Source organism: Neltuma alba, unplaced genomic scaffold, assembly GCF_004799145.2.
Source record: "Neltuma alba isolate B1F8T4 unplaced genomic scaffold, ASM479914v2 tig00010847_pilon, whole genome shotgun sequence".
Taxonomy (NCBI): Eukaryota; Viridiplantae; Streptophyta; class Magnoliopsida; order Fabales; family Fabaceae; genus Neltuma; species Neltuma alba.
The window spans coordinates 345,897-368,117 of NW_021635644.1; positions in this window are offsets into that span (position 1 = coordinate 345,897).

Genomic DNA, 22,221 nt, shown 5'->3' on the forward strand with positions numbered 1-22,221 from the left:
TTCTATACAATTAAATTTTACAAACAGTTGATTTATTATAATTAATAAAATATTAATTGATAATGTAAAAAGGAAGGCGGCACTTTTTCTTTATACAATAAAATATTCAAACGGTTTTCTGAAATAACGAGCGCCTATGGCGTATTGTCTTCTCTCCTGAAATATTTGAACTTTCGGGCCAAAACGGAGAAGCAAAACAACTCAGCGATGATAACCAAAACTTTTTTTTTTTTCCTTTGTAAGCAAGTTTGTGTTAGGAACAGAGGAAAACAAGAATCTTTTGTCTTTGTTGTCTAACCGAAACGAAAACAAATACTGCAACTGCAATTTTCCTAAATTCTTCCTGTTTTCATCTTTTCCCTTCTTTTTCTGACTCTGAGAGGAGATTTGTTTTCTGCGGAAACCTCCCTCTCCCTTGCTTTCCACCCTGTAACTTTTACCGCTCAAAACCCGTGCATCTCCTCGATTTGGCAAACGATCCGGGAGACTGTTTTGAATGGAGGAGATAAACGAATTCACACTATTCCTTCTCACCCCCTTAGAGCTTATTGATTTTATTGTTTCTATGGTGTATCTGTAATTCCAAGTCAAAGAAGGGGACTACCATTTCGACGTTAAATCTCAAAAGAGGTTGGTTCAATTTTCATGTCATCGGCGTACTGGTTGAGTGCGGGATCCATTTATGTTAAATGAAAAAAAGGTTTCTGTAATTTAGATTAAATAGGAGGGAGGTTGATGTATTTTATTCTTGTAGTTATAAATTGGTCTCCTTCTTCATGTTAAGTTGAAAACATAAATAATAGTGAAAGGATGATGGTGAATTTATGAGGGTCTCATTTTCTATTATTTTAAAATCTTGGGTTAAGGGTCAAAAATACCTATGAAAATATACTAAAAGTTCACCCAACACTAAAAAATTTTTTTGGATTCAAATTTACCCATCAAAGTTTCAAAAGAGGTTGATAATACCAATGCCATTAACAACCGTTTTTTTAGCAATGGGACCCATATTTTTTAATAAAATTATTGAAATACAGCCAATTAAAACAAAAAAAGTTAAGAGTAAAAAATAACCATAAACCTGCACCAAAAGTTTACCAAATACCATATAATTTTTAATGAAAGTATAAAAATATCTCAATCTCGAAAGACTATCATATTAGATTGTGTTAGAAATTATTAATTATAATAAATTTTTATAATTAAAATGACTCGTAAAAATTTTAAGGTTAAATTGAATTGCTCTTTTAATATAAGTTATTTATATTCCCAATCTCTTCTTTTAATAGACATTATAGGTATCTTTTAAAAATAAGTTGTTTGTACCAACAACATATGGAGTTATGTTTATGCTCCTATCTATGTTATCAAAGTTAACAATTAATCTGAATTCTTTTTTAATTTATATTTAATTCTTTGAGAGAATTTAAAGCCACTTTTGATAATGGAACCCACTATTTTTAATAAAAGTGCCAAAATATGCCTAGTAACAAAAAAAAAAAAAGAAACCACCATTTCCTTTTAACCTACAGATGGTCTTTTTTGACTCATCTCCTTTTTAAGGAAAAAACCTGCCCTCTTACAAGATGGATTCATATTCTTTATTTCAATTAAACTTTAGAGCGCCCTCATTTTTTTTCCCTAGAATTAAGTATTTTTTAAAACTAAATTAAAAATATAAAAATATCAAATGAATACTAATCAAAGGATTAAAATGTAAATATTTATTTTGTTAACTTTATTTAACAATTCTCTAGCATTAAACCACTCTGGGATAAACAAGAATGATGTTAAAGTATAAAATATGATAAGTTACAAAAAGATATTTAACTATAACATTTATCCTATTAAAATATTTTGAGCCCTAACAATTAATATAATAACTATAAAAATTGGCTGATTTTTATGAAAAAAGAAAAAATTTGTTGATCAAGGAAAAATTTTATTAAGAAACATTAATAATATTTTTTAATTATAAAGATAGGGAAATAAAAATTTATTATAATTATTAATCTCTAACACACTCTAATGAATAACCCTTCAAGATTTGGATATTTTTGTACTTTTATTAAAAATTATATAGTGTTTGGTGAACTTTTGCTATAAGTTCATGGCTATTTTTGACCTTTAATTTTTTTTTATTGGGGTATTTGGTATTTTCATTAAAAAAATTGTGGGTCCCATTGCTTAAAAACGGATGTTAACGACATTGGTATTATTGACCTCTTTTTAAATTTTGATCAATTTGAATCCAAAAAAAGTTTATGGTGTTGGGTGAACTTTTAGTATATTTTTATGGGTATTTTTAACCCTTAACCCTAAAATCTTTCAAGCATGATTCTAGATGTGAAAATATCAAATAACATATTGATATGAAATGAAGTCAGAGAAGTAGTTGAAAAAAATTTATTTTATGAAACATTGAAATTAAAAAATAGAGAATGTCATTATTGCTTTTTAAGAACCACATTTTGTTGGAGAAACTTAAATATATTTCAAATTTTTGTAAGCTTTACAAAATTTATTCATAGAATCAATGTAGGAGGAAAAAATTACATTTTTCAAAATATATAAGCATTTTTACCAGTAATATATATATATATATATATATATAAAAGCAATAAGAATTGGATATTAAAAGCCTAAAGTATATACTTGGTCCTTTAATTTTACAAAAATTTAAATTTGATTCATTAACTTTAAAAATTATATTTTTAGTCATTTAACTCTAAAATCATTAGTCTTAAATACTGATTTTTTTTTTTGTAAAACTCATGGTTGTTTTGAAAATTAAATTTAATATATTAATATTTGAGAATATTATATTAATAGTCAAATATCTCAATATTATTTTTTTATTAACAGTTTTAAGATTAAAAGACTAAAATTATATTTTTTAAAGTTAAGGGACTAAACTAAAATTTTATGCAAAGTTAAAAGACCAAAAACTAGACTTTTTAGATATATCAAAAAGGTTACGGAGGATAAACCGAATATTTTATGGGGCCAAAAATGAAATTTTAGGTTTCCTTGGTGTTAGAAGAACTAAGTTTTCTTGGGTATGATGAGGAATTTCTTTTGCATTAACATCGATTCTCTTCGCACGGCCTTGCAGATGGCCCCGACATTGTTGCATATGGTTTGAGCTAAATAAAATCTTATATTACCTTTTATTTTTTTATATAAAAGTTAGTTTAACATTTAATTTGATCTTATATATAAGACCTTGATCTATTTGTCTCAAATATTTATCTATTTGTCATCAAATAATTCATATAGTAGTTACATATATTAAAGAGTTACTATCAATAAATAATTCAAACACACAACATGATTAATAAGTGTATTTTAGGAAAGATAATATCTACTTATTACTACAAATAACTAATTTAATTATATTTTTAATCTCTCCAAATTAGTCAATTAAATTTTACATTAAAAAGTAGTATTTATGTAAATAAAATGTCGAATATTATAGTAAAATTAATTTTTGGTGACCTTTTGTTTTATACCTGAATTTGAATGATCAAGATAAAGTTTCGGCATATTAATTCGTGTAACATTTGAGACAAATTAAATTAAAGCACGATTTTAATTAATGAGTAATGTCTTTTGTCTAGTTTATATACCAATAGATGAATGTTTTGATTCTCAGTATAAAAAGTTTGTTTATGCATTTATATATATTCAATCATCAAGAAAATTTATTTTTGATCATAATATCACGTGTTATGCATAATTTTAATATAAGTGGATTTTATTGACAATTTTAGTTACTTTAGACTTGTACTTTAATCTTTATGGCAAAAACAAAAACTTTACTTTAATGTTACAAAATTATAATTAGCTTCTCATAAAGAAAACAAATTAATTGATGATAGCTAACAGATTTAATGCGATAAATTAATAACTATCTCATCAAAATGTTAGCGTTTCTTATGTGAATATACGACAATGGGATACTCCACACAGAACTAATTCTCTAACATTTCCCTTTGTCCCTACACTGTGAGAGACAAAGTTTTGCTAGGTCTTTTCGGCCACTTCTCGCTGAAGGAGAACAAAGGATTGGCTGTCCTTATTGCGTAATTAGGACTTCTAAGACATGGCTTTTCTTGACTCTAACTTGTCGCCATGTGCCATAATATAAATTGTATAACTGCTTATGGTTATATACTTTTAATACGTTTTGGTTTTAGTTCTTGTACTAAATCTCAGACTAAGTTCTTATAAAACTATAGAAATCAAAACCAACAATTTGAAACTATAGAAAACAAAACTAAAATCGGAACGGTATTAACCCTGATGATATCAAACACATCATCAAACCATTGCTGATTCCGTCAAGAGATTTAATTTATATTTGCTTTTCTTCCACGTACTCCATCAGTCCATCGCTTTGGATGCTAATTGAAATTAGGAATAATCTCGATCTCGCACTGGGAAATCTCCGTTTTCTTTTTTATTGCATATCATTTTGTCTCATTTCAGTTTGGTGGCTAAGCTTTAGGCATAAACTATACATCACACACACCATCACGAGCATCACTTCCACTTGCATCCTTGTTTCCCTTTTTTGTCATATTGTGTGAGACCTATTTGTAAATGACGATCTAATTAAAAGGGGCAGACAAACAGTACAACAATCGCATCATAACTTGCTGTCTGTTGATTGCCGGCAGACATTTACAACCTGAGACTAGTCTAAACTTCAAGGTTGTCTCTTGGGTCATGGTTATGCTCAATTCCTTTGCACATGTCGGACACATATGAACCTATCTTCTTCCATATTTTGGTTGCTGGGTTGGAGGCAAAATATATGAGGAGCCACATGAAGTAGAAAACGACGATGAGTGCTAAAACAGGTTTAGAAACCAACACTGATGTGAGTGCAACACAAGCCATGCTTCCTGAGATTGCAGCTAAGTGAGATGAGAGTTTGATATAAGGGCTATCGGTATTTGAGGAGGAGGCGTGAGACTTTTAGTAGGCAGATGAGAAGCCATAAAGGAACAAGCATGCTGTGAAGATCCACAGATTTGGAGAGTGTTTGTCCACAGGCATTTGTATCGCCAAGTCTATGGTTGTAATCAAGAATACAAAGATAGAATGCAAGGGTTTCGAACTGCGAAAACCCAGCAACCTGAGCGGCCATATGCCTTTGCTTTGACTGCTGTAAGAAAAGATTGTTAAAGGTTTGAACCATATCAACAAATTTAGGGATAGGAAGTGGAAGAAAGCGAGTGATTCAAAGATACACAGCTATATACATATATATCTGCAGTGAGTAAATAAGAAGTGAAGAATGAGAACGTAAGTGACTGAGAGAGAGAAAGCATACTAACGTCACTGTATCAGCCATGGTGAGAAAGAGAGAGAGAGGGAAGGGAATGCCAATTAGACTGATCGCAGAGAGAATGGAAGGATGTGGCGGGCCTTGAGTTGAGAGAGAGCAAGTGCCCTGTATTTGCAGAAGAGACTAGAAGCAGAGGGCAATGATTTCCATGTAATTAGATTCCCAGTAACTTTGTTACCTTCTCCATCACCCTCCTTTCCTTAGGTATCTCCTTCCATGCGTAAAAAATGCCTTTAATTCACCACAACTCTCGTTTGGAATCCCTTGTATTTAAGTTTAACTGCTTATAAGCATGTTTCATGTAAGATGAAACAAAATTTTTCTCACGTTCTCATTTCGTATTCAGTAGAACACGATTAAAAAGCTGTTTATTTGGGTCATCTGTGCGTGGGGTTTAATAATTGAATTATTGCCGGGGGAACAAAATGGGAGGACGTTGGGTTGAGAGCGAGTAAGCGCCAAACTACATGAAAGACGCGATCGATACCAACAAAAGTGGAAAGTGACATGGTTTGCTTTTTTTCTTGTGTATGCTTATCGTTAAATACTCTCGTCTTTTGATATGATATAATTAACTTAGTTATAGAAAAGAAAACGATACCAAGAATTGGGACGGCTTTGTTCATATAATATAATAGAATGATGAAGTCGTCCCTTGTCTTGGTATCCTTTAGTGTGGGCGATTATGATTTAAGATATATTGTAACAAATATAATTGTTTTGAAAATTAAATTTAATATATTAATATTTGAGAAAGTTTTATTATTAATAAAGATCTCAATATTATCATTTTTATTAACCATTTTAGAATTAAATGATTAAAAGTATACTTTTTACACTACCAAAAAAAAAAAAAAGGAATTGGCGACGGAATTCTGTTCCGTCGCAAATCTATCGCTGTTCCATGACAAATTCCATTGCTAAATTCTGTCACTGAAGTAAGATTTACGACGGATTAGTGACGAAATTTTTTCCGTCACTAACCAGCGATGAAAATTCCGTCACTAATCTCCTGCTTTTTTGTAGTGTTAAATTAAGGAGCTAAATCAAAACCTTGTAAAAAAATTAAAAAACAAAAAGTATATTTTAATCATGGTTTATATTTAAAATATTTAATATACAGTTTTCTCAATAATAAGTTTATTTTGTTAAGAAAATGTCAGCTATCAGATTCTTTTATTTTATATTATGTATCTATCAAAATAAAAAACTATTTAAAATATAAAAAAAATATAAATTAAATTTGTACCATCCAAAATCAATCTAAATTGTTAAAGTTAAGATGAGTATATTTATTTTTTTATTGAGCATGAAATGTGTTCCATTTCCGCGCAATCTTGAAATAAATTTTGGGTGCTTTTACTCAAAAAAAAAAAAAAGATTTTTGGCGCACCAATCTAGGACATCGATACTAAGACCGACCGGACGCCCAAGACATAATGTTATTTTATTTTGTATTTTTATTCTTTTTAATTTTAATATATGTAACAGTTCAAATGAAGATGTATTTTTAGGTTCTAACCATCATTTGCCAACCAAAAAAAAAACTTAAAGTCAGAAATTTTAAAAATGAACCATTTGAATATAAGTTTTATCAGAATGATAAATATTATGTGATAACCACTCATGTCCGCCCCCACAAGCTTCACAGGGCTATGCATGGACCAGACTAGATCAAGTTGATGCCCATCCTGAGTTCTGGTCTGGTGAAGACAATGGGCTACAAAAAATAACCTGTAATCTGCTTTGGTCCAACACCAACTCAAAGTCGGGTTGGACCAAACTTGGGCTAGGAGATTACCTAGACCGGTCTAGGTACTCTAAGACATCATTTTTTTCCCGGGTTTTCATTTGCAATCTAGGCTTTAGGATTAACTGCCAAAAATATCTCTCAACTCTCATTTGCATGAAACTCAATTGAGTAGATTAGAGAACAAGAGGAAAAAAGCCAAAAGGCATTGAATGATGCCGATGAAGAAGAAAACTAAAGGGATCAACTTTAGGGAGACAAAAACAAAAACATACCTTTTTTGCTTCTAAAACTTAGACCGACAATGGAGGGAGAGTTGAGAGCGAAAAGGTCAAGTGATGACAAAAGAAAGACTAAGATTGATGATGAGGCTGAGATCTTCGTCCTGTTGTGAGCATCTTCCATTGCAAGTTTGATTGTCTGTTCTTCATGCCAGAGAACAGAAGTGGAAGAAGAAAGACGGGCTAGAGGGGGTTTGCGACTCTGCAACCACTACAAGAAAATGTAAGGTTAGCAGCGAAACATTTCTAGCGATTCAATAAAACCGCTAAAAATTCTAACATTTCTAGCGGTTCAATAAAACCGCTAAAAATTCTAACATTTCTAGCGGTTCAATAAAATCGCTAGAAATTCTAACATTTCTAGCGGTTTTATGAAAAACCGCTGCAAATTAGAAACGCTTTGACCATTTTGATGGTGGGGCCCGCATATTTCTAGCGGTTATAATCTAACCGCTAGAAAATCACAGCTAGAAGCTCTCCTGGGTTTTAGCGGGAAGTTGGCGTCAAAATTGTAGCGTTTAATTTCTAGCGGTTTAGACCAACAAACCGCTACAGAATTAAAATTTCTAGCGGTTTATACCCAAACCGCTAGAATATATGTAATTTCCCGAGGGGATTTGTGTGACCGTTGCAATTTCTAGCGGTTTATTGAAGGAACCGTTAGAAATTTCTAGCGGTTATTGCATAAACCGCTAGAAAATGTGTAAAATCCCGAGGTGCGGTAAATGCGGTGTTGACCGTTAGCATTTTGTAGCGGTTTTTTTTAGAACTGCTACAAGTTTCTAGCGGTTTCTCCTAGAACCGCTAAAAATTCTCGCCTATATATACCCTGTCCCGCCTCACTTTCATTTCTTCAGTCATTCACACGAAGCGAAGCTCTGCTGAATTTTCTCCACAAAGTATATCTGAGTTCTGATTCAGTTGCAGATCCTTATTTTCAGGTAAAAATAGTAATTTATTTATAAATAATTTTTTATGTTTTATTTAATTTATTATATTTTGGCTTATGAATAATTTTTCTTTTTATTTTATTTATGAATAATTACTATTTGTTGTTATTAGGATGAGTCGTCGGCCAGGAAAGGAGCCAGTTGATCCCGAGAGAGCTGGACCCAGTGAGGATCGTCATGATGCTGGTGAGCCATTCCCCAGCATTCATGACTACGATCTCAGCGAGGAGGATATCCTCAGCTTTGTGAAGCAAGATGATATTGAGCGGACTGAGGAGGCTCATTTTACTGGGGATGAACAACCCCATGCTGATGTTGATGCTGATGCTGCTGACGACGAGGAGGAGGAGGAGCAGGCTCAGGGGAATGAGAATCCCCAGACTGCGCAGCGTCCTGCTCCCAGACGTCAGGCTAGTTTTGAGGTGGAATTTGTGGGTAAGTATTTATTTAACTTTTTTAAATTTGATAAATATTTAATTCATATAGAAATTGTATTAATTCGTTGATATATAATTTATTTCTTAATTAAATTTTGTAGACTCTGAGGGGAACAGGTCCTATAGGAGGCTGACAGCTAGAGAGCTGTCTGTCTATGATGACGAGCGGACGAGTGGTTGTGCCGCTCAATGAGTTGGGCCAACCGACGAAGAAAGGTGGCCAGTTGTACAACAAGTACGTGCGCCTCCTTGGTCAGCAGTGGACGCTGTTCCCCATCTACGTACAGGACTAGAAGAAGATCACATCAGAGAAGAAGCGGCAAGGTTGGGAAATGATGAAGATAATATAAAATTGTTATTTATAATTTTTTTAATTTAAATAAATGATTATATATTTTGTTTTCAAATAATTTAATTGTTTGATTATAATTTTTTATTTATTTAATTTGTTTGTTATTTATAATATTTTTAAAAGTAGTTAAATGAATATATATATTTTATTTAAATTATTTTATTATTTGAAAATAATTTGTTATTGATTTCATTAATTTATTACTTATAATAATTTTAAATTTAGTTGAGTAAAAATATTTTTTTTTTTAAATTACTTAATTTTTTAATTATTATTTGTTATTGATATAATTTATATTTTATTTATAATATTTTTAAATTATTTAAAAATTAAATATTTTTATTGAAATTGCTTAATTGTTAGTTTGTAATTTTTTATTTAGTTAATTTATTATTTTAATCATAGAGTAAATTTATTTTGGGGGAGGAGTTGAGGGCTGACACGATTAAGAGGCTTGGGATGGCATGGAAGAACAGGAGGGCCGACCTGTGGAGGGAGAAGAAAGGTGACGGGACGAGGCCCCTGCAGGAGATTGTGGCAGATGTACCTGGTGGAGTCCCGGAGCAAGATTGGTCCAGTTACGTCTATTTTAGGATGACGGCTGACCAGATTGTATGATAATATTATATTAATTATAATTTTTTTATTTTTTTATCCGACTTGACTAATTTAATTTAATTTTTTTACATTTTGCTTCAGGCTCTTTCTAGGAGAAATGCTGGGAGCGTCAGGCATCAGACGATACGTCATAGGGCTGGATCCAGGAGCTTTGCGATCACTTATGATGAGATTGTGAGTACTTGAAATAAATTTATTAAATATGTATATGTATTTAATTTGTAACTAATTATTTCTTTCATTTCATTTACAGAGGGAAAAGATACGGCAGGAGTGAGGATACATGGCCACTTACGGCGAGATGTGGTCGATGGTGTATAGACCTCGAGACGGGCGTGCGTCGGATGAGGTTGAGAAAATAGCAGTAAGTAATAAATTAAATATTAATATAATATTACAGTGTAAATATCATTTTATTATAATTAACTTCTTTATATAAATTTTGGTAGGCACGGATGACTCAGGTTGATACCGAGTTGCGTGAGTCTCAGGGGTCTGCTTTGGATCCCACCGCTTCACTTTTAGCGGGTCGTGGCCGACCGCAACACTCTGGTCGAGTTAGCGGGCTTGGACTTGGACCTACAACGACTAGGTTGCCCCGCTCAAGTGGCGCTGGCCCTTCATATACTGCCGGGAGCTCTCAGGCGAGTGCGAGAGCGAACTTATTAATTATTTAAATAAAATTGTTCTTATTTTTTATATTATAATTATTTAATTGTATACAATTAGTGCCAGCTTATTAATAAAAGTAAATTCTTATAAGTTCATGATCCAAGTTTACATTTTTATTATTTGCACATGTTAAATGTTTTATCAAATGGTACTTCTAACTAATACACATTACTCAAAATATTTTAGAAAAAATAATATTTATTTATTATTACTCAATTAATTTTTTTAATATATTTAGGCCAACCAGCTAAATAAAACGCTATTTGTCATTTAGTGGCTACCGAATCTCCAAGTCCGTTTCAGATGCGTAGTTTCAGTTCATAACCTCATACGTTATCGTTTTGACCCGTTAAATTTCTTGGGTTTACAAAAGGACGGCTTTTCTCGTGACTGTGAGAGAGATATGCTTAAAAAGCTTCGTTTTATTTCATGGCTTCTTCGTCTGCACCTTCCTCTTCCATGTCGCGTGAGTTCACCACAGGGGGATGAGAAAGCAGCCGTGGGGTTGATATTCCGTCAAGATTCGCGACCCATGGAAGAAAACACGCGTTTGATTAGGCACGTCCGTGGCTACGGTGGCGGCGGGGCTGGCCTACGACGGTGCTGCTTGTTCCCTTCGCAACCCAAAGGCCAAAACCAACTTTCCTCCGTCCCCGGTGGCTGCAACCTCTGAATATGGCTCCGGTGTTCTCAAGGATCATCCTCCGCCTTCGCCTGCGGCTCCCATCGCGATTGGTGTAGTTGGATGGGGAGGGATAAACACTTTTGCTAATTAAAAGACAATACTCTGTTTGGCTCTGTTTTCAGAAAACAGAGCCAATTTTTGCTGGTAGTTTTATTATACGTTTATCGTGTGAACCAGGTTTCTCAATAAAAAAAAGGGAATATTAATTGAGAGGTCCTTCTAATTTCCTTTCATTTTGAATCAGATCTCTGAGCTTTTTTCTCTTTTTATTATTAGATCCTTTAACTTTGTATTGTTAGAGCAGTTATTCCTTAAGAGTTAAAACTGTTAAATAAGTATTACCAGAGTTAAACTCCGTTAGGTGGCATTAAGCTGGACCATATTCTCCTTCTGCTCCATTCGACCAAAATGCTCTCTCCCTCTCTACACTCCGTCCACCGCCATTTCTCTTCTCTTCTCCGACCCGAAAGCCATCCCGGAGCTCTACTTTTCCCGGTAGAGAGAACATGTGGGTGCTGGGGCGAGATCATGAGGCTCGGCCAAAGAAGACGGGTTTTGGCCGAAGAGGATTTTGGAGACAGTCGTTAGGGCTGTGCACGATGGAGCTGGTGGTCATTCAGTTACAATTGTTTCCGGTTGGAGCTTCCATCAGGGATGACCCTGAAAGATTTGGACTTGAACAAGAATTTTGGTCTTCCAATGTCGAGAGCTAAGTACCTGCTCACTGTACCAAGCTGCTATTTTCGTACCAAATCCTAGAGAAATGGATAAAAATCGGTTGATGTAAACAAATGAACAAATTCGAGATTATCATTATATATGTGCATATAAGGATGTAATGATTAAAAGACATGCTTTGTTAAAACATTATAAAATTGCCAAGCAGGGTCAAATCAAGAAAATTCGTCCATTCATATCCAGACTAAATTCTTCATGCTCGTGATATGGAAGGACAAGATGCAGGAATGATGAAACAAGAGGAGAGATGGCGGTGGAGGGAGGAGAGAGATAGCATTTTGGTGGAAGAAAGCAAAAGGAAAATTTGGTCCATCCAATGCTATCGAACGGAAATTTAACTCTGTTAATTTTAATTTAACAGTTGTATATTTCAAAGATTAACGGCTCTAACAGCATAAAGTTAAAGGAGCTAATAAATACCCAAAAAAAAAAAACTCAAGGACCTGATTCAAAATTGAAGAAAATTATAAGGACCTCCAAATTAATTATCCCATAAAAAATGATGAAAGCCATTTTGCAATAAAATAACGAACAAAAAACGAAATTCAAAATAAAAAAATTATTATTGTAAATTAATTGCTTTATAAAAGTACTCTTATGTCATAAACCATTTTGGAAAGTCGGAATTCGAGCAGGAAGGTGTTACTTTAAGAGAAGCCCGAGCAGGACGCGTGTTGTTTTAAGAGAAGCACTACTTGGTACAGTCCATTACAACAAAATATTAAGTGATAAAGTGTTTAAATATCCCTAAGTATTTATAAATGAGCACTTAAGTCCCGTTTAGTACAAAATATTAAAAATAAGAGATTAAGATTAGGATTACAATTCAAAAAAAATATTAAAATAATATTTAGTATGAGTAATTGCTTATTATATGAGATTAGGCAAACCCATAGAGGTGCGATTGGGAAATACCATTTCCCCCATGGTATTCTCTAACGCCATGGGTTTGGCTAATCTCATATAAGAAACAATCTCTTATACTAAGTACTTTTTTAATAAATTTTCTCAATTGCAATCTCAATCACAATTCCTCATTTTTAATATTTCTTACCAAATGTAACCTTAAATTCCATTTGGTACGAAGTATTGAAAATGAGATATAAGAACTAGGATTATAATTTAAAAAAATCATTAAAAAAGTCTTTAGCATGAGTAATTACTTGATATATAAGATTGGGCAAACCTATAAAAATGGTATTGGAGAATGCCACTTTTCCCCATAATATTCCCTAATCTCATATATATAGATTTGCTAATCTCATATAATGAGTAATCTCTCATGCTAAATACTATTTTTACAATCTTAATATTAATTTCTATCCCTTATTTTCAATACTATATACCAAATATTACCTTAGTATTTAGAGTTTTTTTTAGTTCTTATACATCCTGAAAATTTGATTTCATAGTATTTTTGCTCTAGATTATTAGTAAACAAGTGAGTCAATGATTCAGTTTCCAATATTCCATGTGACTGATCCATCCTGTAAATCAGCAATTTACCTGAGGATCAATATTCAATTTTCAAATCATCGACCAAATATTTGACTGATCCATCCTGTAAATTAGGTTGAGACTAGTTTTGATGCCCATCAAGTGTCACCCAGCACTTGTCACTTACCATCCAGATTTAATCTGAGCAGTTCATATTTAATATTTATAATTGATTATTTTTAAATAAAAATTATTTTTAAAAAATAATAATTGAGAGATTATTTTTATTTTTATACTACATTTGTTAAAATAATTATCTTAAAAAATAAAATAAGAAAATTAGATTTGCATGTTGTCTCCTCTTGTAGAATGTAACTGCAAAAGCCAAATATTTCTTTTTCATGACAGCTAAACAAGCATAGGCCAGCGACATTGAGATGGTCTCTGCGTTATAGTACCGTGGTACTCTTCATTGCACTATGTGGAGCATAGAAATTGGTTTCGTATTATTTTATGGGGCCTGAAGGGAGATTTTATCTTTTTGGGATTAGAAGGATTAGCCTTTCCAGGCAATGAGAAAATTTTCCCTTAATGCCATATTGCGATCTTCAGTTCAGTTTAGTATATGTACTTTCGGTTCATACGTCATCGTTTTGATCTGTCAAATTTCGTGGGCGGTTTCTTCTGTGTGTGTCTATATATAAAAGGAAGGCTTTTGTTGTGTGGGAGAGATATAGCAAAGAAGCTTCGTTTCATTTTATGGCTTCTTTGTCTTCGCCTTCCTCTTCCATGTCACGCGAGATTAAGCACTTTTATTAATTAAAAGACAATACTCTGTTTGGCTCTGTTTCCAACGCAGGAGACAGAGCAGCTTTTGTTAATAAAAGCGCCACCAGATATAATTTAGGAAAGCTTTCTATATATAGACTGCGATCGAGCTATAATTTTTTTTCCCCATACATTGAAGAAATTTATATCTACATGATGATCTTGTAGGGGCAGAAAAACAGTACAATATCATTATAACTTGAGCAGTATGAGAATACTATAAAACCTGCGTGATGATTGCCCGTTGTTTTTCTTTTTTCTCTTTTATTTCTTTTTATTAAATTACTTCATGTTTTATACACTTCATTAGTTTCTATTTAAAATTTAATAATTTTTTGACTTTATTTCTATTTAATATACATTATACTTTATATAAACAAAATTAATACAGTAATAAATGAAGGGTGAAATTATATATCTATATAAAAAATTTCTCTTAATACAGGATGAGTGTACATGAAGGATGAGAAAGCAGAGCATGCAATTGAGAGAGAGAAAGCATACTAAGCTCACTGGATCAGCTATCGGGTGTGTGTGTGAGAGAGAGAGAGAGATGTTGAGACTGATGGTGGAAAGAGTGATGAACCTCCCTCCAATTATAAATCAAGTGGGAAGGGAAGAGAAGGACAGAAAAAGGGGAGAGGCATGGCTGGCGAGTGGTTTTGACGGGGATTTCCAAAAATTCTAATATTTCTCCTATTTTTGTGGTCGGTTGGTGTAAGTATCGGGTGCCGGGTCGGATCGTTTTAGTTGCGGCTGGGTTGAGTATGAGGGATGGTTCTTAATTAATTCATTAATTCTTGGCCAAGAAAATAACGTGGGGCCCCTACTCCTCTGGTCCTATTTATAAGGCACTTCCAACAAGTTTCACACAGACCAAGAAAAACCTTAAACTGCATTAACTCCTCATTAAAATATAGCAACTTTCCAACTTTACCCCTATTTAATATATATCTTTTCAAAAAAGTAACTATCTACATTATAATAAATGAAGGACAACATGGTAAAGTCATAGTAAAAAGTTAATGAGGTGACTTATAAATAGGACAAAAAAAAAACCTTCTCTCTCTGCCCTATAAATAGGACCAGAGGAGTATTTTGTAAACAGATTAAGAAATGGAGAGAGGAAGACAATTTCATTGAATGTTGAGATTGATGTTAATTAAAGAGGAGAGGAAAGTTGGGCAGGGGAGAGAGAGTTACGATTTAGTCATTGGTCACTACTGTTCTATGAAGGGAAATCTATTTCAGGCTTCAAAGAGGAAGGGATATAGTACCCTTGTCCCTTTTCCCCTCCTCAGTACAGAGCATAGAGCCGGGAAAACGAGCCGAGCCCGTCGGGCCGGCCCGTTTAAGCCCGTTTAAGTCGCGGGCCGGGCTTGTATTTTGGAGCATTGAAAGGGAAGTCGGGCTTAAAAATGCCAGCCCTGTAGGGCCGAAAAATAAACGGGCCGGCCCTGTAGGGCCGCGGGCCGGCCCGTTTAAGCCCGCCAATATTTTTTAAAAAAATTTTATATTTTTTTCTTAACTTAAAAAGGAAAACCCTAACATTTTACACATAATATACTCTTAGTTTTACTTACCCCCACTGCTCACACAAATGGCATTCACAAAAAAGAAATCACCATAATTCTAAGTATATTAACAAAAATGTGTTATTATTTATAAGTTGTCAAAACCTATTAAAATACTGTATGTGTTATTTTACAATCTTTATTTATCATTCTTTCATATGTTTTATACTTGAAATAGAATTGGTTAAAGAATCTTTTGAATTAAAATAAAGATCTATATCATTTTTATAGTTAGAAACAAATTTAGAACTAGGAATGATGAACTCTTTTCTTTTTTGTCAGTAGGACAAACAATTATTTTTTATGTATACTATGTTTGTTAGTTAAACTTTTTTGTTAATTATTTATAATTAAACAAGATCATCCATATTGTAATTATTTATTGAACTTAGTGTTTATTTAGTTGTTTATGTCTGTCCTCTATTTAGTTTGTTCATTCAATAAACTCCATTACACTGTGATAGATGTTTTGACATAATGGTGTTTATGTTTGTGACTTATTTTTTTTATATTTATATCTTTTATTAGTAATTTTATTGTTTCATTTTTATTATTTCGATAAAATAGGCAAAAAAAATAATAAAAATACATTTTAGTTAAACAGGCCAAAAGCCCGCGGGCCGGCCCGAGCTCGTTATCTCACGGGCCGGGCTTGAGAAAATGCTTCATTTTTGGAACTCGGGCTTAAACGGGCTGGCCCGTTTAAGCCCGAGCCCGTGACGGGCCGGCCCGTTTTCCTAGTGCTAACAGAGCATAGTATTTAGAATCGGACTGGACCACACTGGTGGGGTTGGACAAAAATGATTAATTGGCAAGTCTGGTCGGTAGAAAAACCCGGCAGTGGGTCAACCCGACCGGTTTTATGAGTTAACTCAGTTGTGATTTTTTTAAAAAAGTTGTTTTAATACTAAATAATTATTACTTTGGTTACTAAAAAATTGTACATAGGAATATTTTGCTACCATAAATTTATTTTGATATTTTACTATAATGAATATTTTGTAATTTTAATAGTATGATACTTGGATTTCAATTTGTTAGGGGAATTGTGGGAAAATTGGAAAGAAAATGTAATTATATAATTATTTTGTTAGAAATTCAATGTATTACTTTTGGTCCTTAATATAAGAACCAATTGATTAATTCAAGCAAATTAAAAAAATTAGTTAAATTAGTTATTTATAATAAATAGGTGTTGTCTTCTTAAAATATCACGGCTAAACATATGTATTAGCTAGAACTATGATTTGATAAAACCTTTAATATGTGTAACTACTATAAGAATGATCTTGAAATAAATAAATAAATATAAGAGACAAAATGGATTGAAGTCTTATATTTAAAACCAAAATTAAAAGTCAAAAGAGTTCTTATATTAAGAATCAGAGGTAGTATTAAATTAATATTTAGTCTTTTGAATCATGACAAAAAATTAAATTAATTTTTATTTTTTTTGTTTCCTATTGGTTTGATTCACGGTTTAACTCCAGACAGACCTACTAATCCTTGATTCTAATACCTTAACTAATTCAAAATCTGGTCTTCGATGCCTTGTTTCAAAGCGATTCAGGAAAACCTAAAAATAATTGTATTAAAAAAACAAAGAAAACCCCGAGATAACATCATTTTAGGTCACAACCAATCTAAGAGTCTTGACTGAATTTTAATCACAATGATTTTCATCACTATAATAATTATTCAAAACTAAATCCACTGGCATCCTGTGTACCAAATTTCCAATGTACACTGTTTATTCTCTAGGGTCGAGCATAAAAGAAGGGGAACCTCACCTTTTAAAAATCACTTAGGGGTGTTTGGATAAAAACGAAATTATAATTTTAAAAGTGATTTTATAATATATGAAATAAATATATAAAAAAATTTATCTCAATTTACCAAAAAAACACTTTTCATGCTGATTGTTTTTTCATTTCCCTTCATCTCATAGTCAAACACATTTTATTATACAATAATTAATTGTCAAAAAAATCACCCACTAATTGAAGATCGCAAGTCTATTGTAGAGAAACAAAGTACAATTATGATTTATTTTAAATCATACTAAAGTTAAAGATAAAAATGGTATATCCTTTTTTAAATTTTTTACAGCTATGTACTATAGAGAGAGAGAGAAAAGAGTTTTTTTGTTTTGGGGCAAAGAGAGAAAAGAGCTTTTACCTTCAAAAGTTTGAGAACTTTTGTGCCCTCGTGAGGGCGTGAAATTACTTTTGGACAGTAATGAGTGCTACTATGATCTTTATTATTTATTATTTATAAAAGTTTCTCATATATCAAAAAGAATATTAAATAGACTGGTAAGAAAGAAAGAAAGTATTAAATAGATAAAAAAATATTTTTACTCTTATTAAGAAAAACATGAAATACTAGTCTATTTTTTCTCACCGATTTTCACTCTGTTCACCTTTACTGTAATTAATAGAGACAGAATTAAAATAAAATATTAAAAAAGATACAAATAAAAAATAAAAAGTACCAAAATTTTTTCCTATAAATAACGGCTTCTGTCCGTTGCCCATTCCTTTGTCCAAAACCATACCATTTTGGGCGTAAAATGATGGGCGCTAATTACCTTTTCTTTTATAAATGGCATTTAGCATCTTCAAGCATGTTTTTAGAACGATCCAATATTCCTTCAGGCCAAAAAAAAAAAAAGAAGCACTCTCCAATATCATCTAGTGAATTTTGGTACACTTACCACCTTTCAAGGGCACCTAATATTTTGAAATAATTTTTATACACTTAACACTATAAAATATTTTTCTAATAGCAACCAATGTTCTAAGATAATTTTTAGTATACTCAACACTTTAAAATATTTTTTTAATAACACATAATATTTTAAATTATTTTTCTCAGCAGCAACAAGCATCTTAAACTTAGCATCTTCTAAGATAATTTTTAGTATACTCAACACTTTAAAGGACTTTGGGAGTTTGGGACTTTACTAAAAGCCGGTCTCCATTCTAATCCAATTTAGGCTAAAGGTTTTGGATAAACACTTTCGTCAAATGTTACAGTAAAACTATTTTATGGTGGCCTTTTGCTTTATGTGTTCCAACATGCGCTTGTCAAGCAACAAACAATAGAAGATTTGTTGTAAATAGAAGCGTCTCTAAATATAATTAGGAAAGCCTTCCATTTATAGACTAGCGTAAGTCTATAATCTTCTTTTCATACACTGAAGAAACCGATTTCTAAATGAGGATCTAATAGGGGCAGAAAAACAGTACAATAGCATTATAACTTGCACCATTTCAGAACCTGTCTCATGATTGACCAACCTTTTTTTTTCTTAACACAACAGTTCACGCACACAACCTTGAGAATGGTCTAAACTTCCAGGTTGTCTCTTGGGCCATGGTTACGCTCACTTCCTTTGCACATTTCGTACACATAGGAACCTATCTTCTTGGAGATCCTGCTTGCTGGGTTTGGGGAAAAATAGATGAGGAGCCACGTCAAGTAGAGAACGATGATGAGCGCTAAAACAGGTTTAGAAACCAACACAGATATTAGCACAGCACAAGCCATGCTTCCTGTGATTGCAGCTATGTGAGAAGAGAGTTTGAAGTAAGAGGAATCATTATTTGAGGTGGAGGAGTGAGACTTGTAGTAGGCGGATGAGAAGCCATAAAGGAACAAGCATACTGTGAAAATCCACACGTTTGGAGAGTATTTGTCCGCGGGGGATGAGTTGGGAAAGTGCATCTGAACCACCATGGCTACCACAGTAATCAAGAATGCAAAGATAGCATGCCACGGTTTTGAACTGCAAAAAACCAGCAAAATAAACTCATAAGACGATGATGATAGTATACTGAATTTAAATAACTAAAGAGTCCACACCTTTGTTTTGAGTGAAAAAAAAGTGTTGCTGATGAATATGGAGTAAATTGAGGATGTGAAATAGACATAAATAAACTCTGTTTTGTTCAAACTAGCTACCAGCTGCCTATGCCTCTGTTTTAAATTTTTTGACTTTAAAAGATGACAATCGCACCAATATTAACTTTAGGTAACCAATATACGTTACTCTCTCTCCCCCTCTCTCTCTCTCTGTGAAGCTTATTTAGCAACTTCAAATAACTAATTTGTATATACTAAAAAATTACTTAAAAATAATAAATCTTCAAGAAATATTTTTTTTCCAAATATGCCATTATTTATAACAAAGGTAAGTGGAGGAGACAAAAAATGAGAAAAAAAATGTATAGGACAAGATAATGAGAGAGACTATGTCAAAGAATAGAAATTAAATAATTAAAGACAAAAATAAAAAAAAAGCATTAAATGTTGAGAAAAATCTAAATTAAAACTCATAGAATGGACAATAAGTCTTCCTAAATTTGAAGTTTATAAATAAGATGGGATGGGGGTGTGTCAAATTAAATCTTTATTCGGTGTTAATCATAACAATAAGCACTATAATACACATACCACCCAAAATCTAATGTGATGGATGGTTCATATTTAAAATTTCTAATATACAATTTTCAATGACAACTTTATTTTGTAAAGAAGTATTAGTTATAAAATTATCTTTATTTTAAATTATATATTAAAATAATAAGTAATTTAACATATATAAAAAATTTACATTAAATTTAGATCATCTAAAACCAATCCAAATGGTCTATATAAAGATGAGCACTCTATGCTCATATTGTCTATGAACATGAAATAATCTTCCATTTTGAATTTAAAATAAGAGAATAAAATATGCCGATTATCCTTCTATTTTATTTTAATTACAGAAATTTTTTTCTATTTTGAAAAATATATATAAAACTTTCTTACAATTAAAACATGTATTACACAAACCTCCGTTCTATATTTAAGATTCAATTTTCATCTATCATTAGTTAACCATTAAGTTTGACTTTGAATTATTTTTTTAATCAAAATACGTCTTTTTAACTTAATAATTATGTAGCCATTTATTCCAAAAAAATGTTTCTTATAAATCAAAAAATAATGCTAATACGTACATTTTTAAAATTTCTAGCATGGTATAAAATTTATTAATTTTGATCTAAATGATAAAATTTTATAATTTTAACATTTTATCACATTCATTAGAAATTATTTACTTTGATCTCTTTTAAATTGTAAAAACATATTTTAAATTCATAGTTTTTGTTTATTGTAAAGTTTAAATGATATAAGTTTGAAATATTTTATAAATTATTTAAATTTATAATTCAAAATTTTTAAACGCATCTTTGTTACAAAAGTTTATAAACATATTTAGTTAAAATGTATATATATTTATTGAAAAAATCAGTTAAATTTTTAATCAAGTCTTTTATGTTTACCTTAACTGAATAAAATTCATGTAACTGTAAAAATATAATTTAGAAATTTATTAGAACAAAGGGTAAAATAATAAATAAAATTTATTTTAATATAAATTTAAGCTAAAAATAATATTTTAAGAATTTTTTAGAATATTCCTAATAGTATTAACTAATTGAACTAAACTATATGTTTTTAAAATAGAAGAGATATTTATATAATTAATGCAAACTAGAACGATAGTCAGAGTATTTTACTCTTAAAATGAATACACTTAAAAATAATTTTCGATCAGTTACGTTACAATTAAATTGAAAATGTTTCGTATTTAACCCACAAAATTAGCCAATTCTGTCCTCTTTTATGAAAAGAAAATTATGTATCATGCAATAAAATGTACAAGGATGAACCTGGTCAGCATAATTCCAATATCATCAAGAAGATATTGGAATTTTCATGGACAAACGGGAGGAGTAGATATGATGTATACATGGGTAACAATAACAGTGTACTGGCTTGCTTCCATGAGCAACCTATCCAAGTACCTCTTCACCGTTTAGTTTAATTTCTCAAAAGCACTTTTATACAAATCGAAAAGATATCACATACTAAATCCGGTCATTAATATAAGAGCTAGTTGACTAATTTATGTAGATTAAAAAAATTAACTAAACTAATTATTTAAAATAAGTAGGTGTTGTTTTTCTTACCTTACTAATCAAGTTAAAACTACTATTATTACTATTATATAAAAAAACTACCATTATTACAAGGATTATCTTAAAAAAAATGAATAAATATAAAAGACCAAGTGAACTGGGATTTTATATTTAAAACCAAAATAAAAATCAAACAAACTTTCATATTAAAGATAGGAGGTAGTATTTTCCTTTAGAGATGAAGTAAACCAGGTCTTCTTTCAGAAAGATGGCTAAAACTATGCAAGACTTGACGCTGCCAGTAGACTTTAGTCAACATGCTCCATCATGATCATGGGCTTTCCTCAAATGAATTTCGGAGGAAATTAAAATAGATTAAAAATAGCTTCCGTCCGCTGCCCATTCCTTTGTTACCATTTTGGGTGTAAAATGATGGGCGCTAATTACCTTTTCCTTTTGTAAGTGGTATTTAGTATCCGGAAGCATGTCTTTTGTAACATACTGTTTTTTTTTTTTAAAAAAAAGATATCAATTAATTAAAATATTAAAATATTATTATTGTATTATT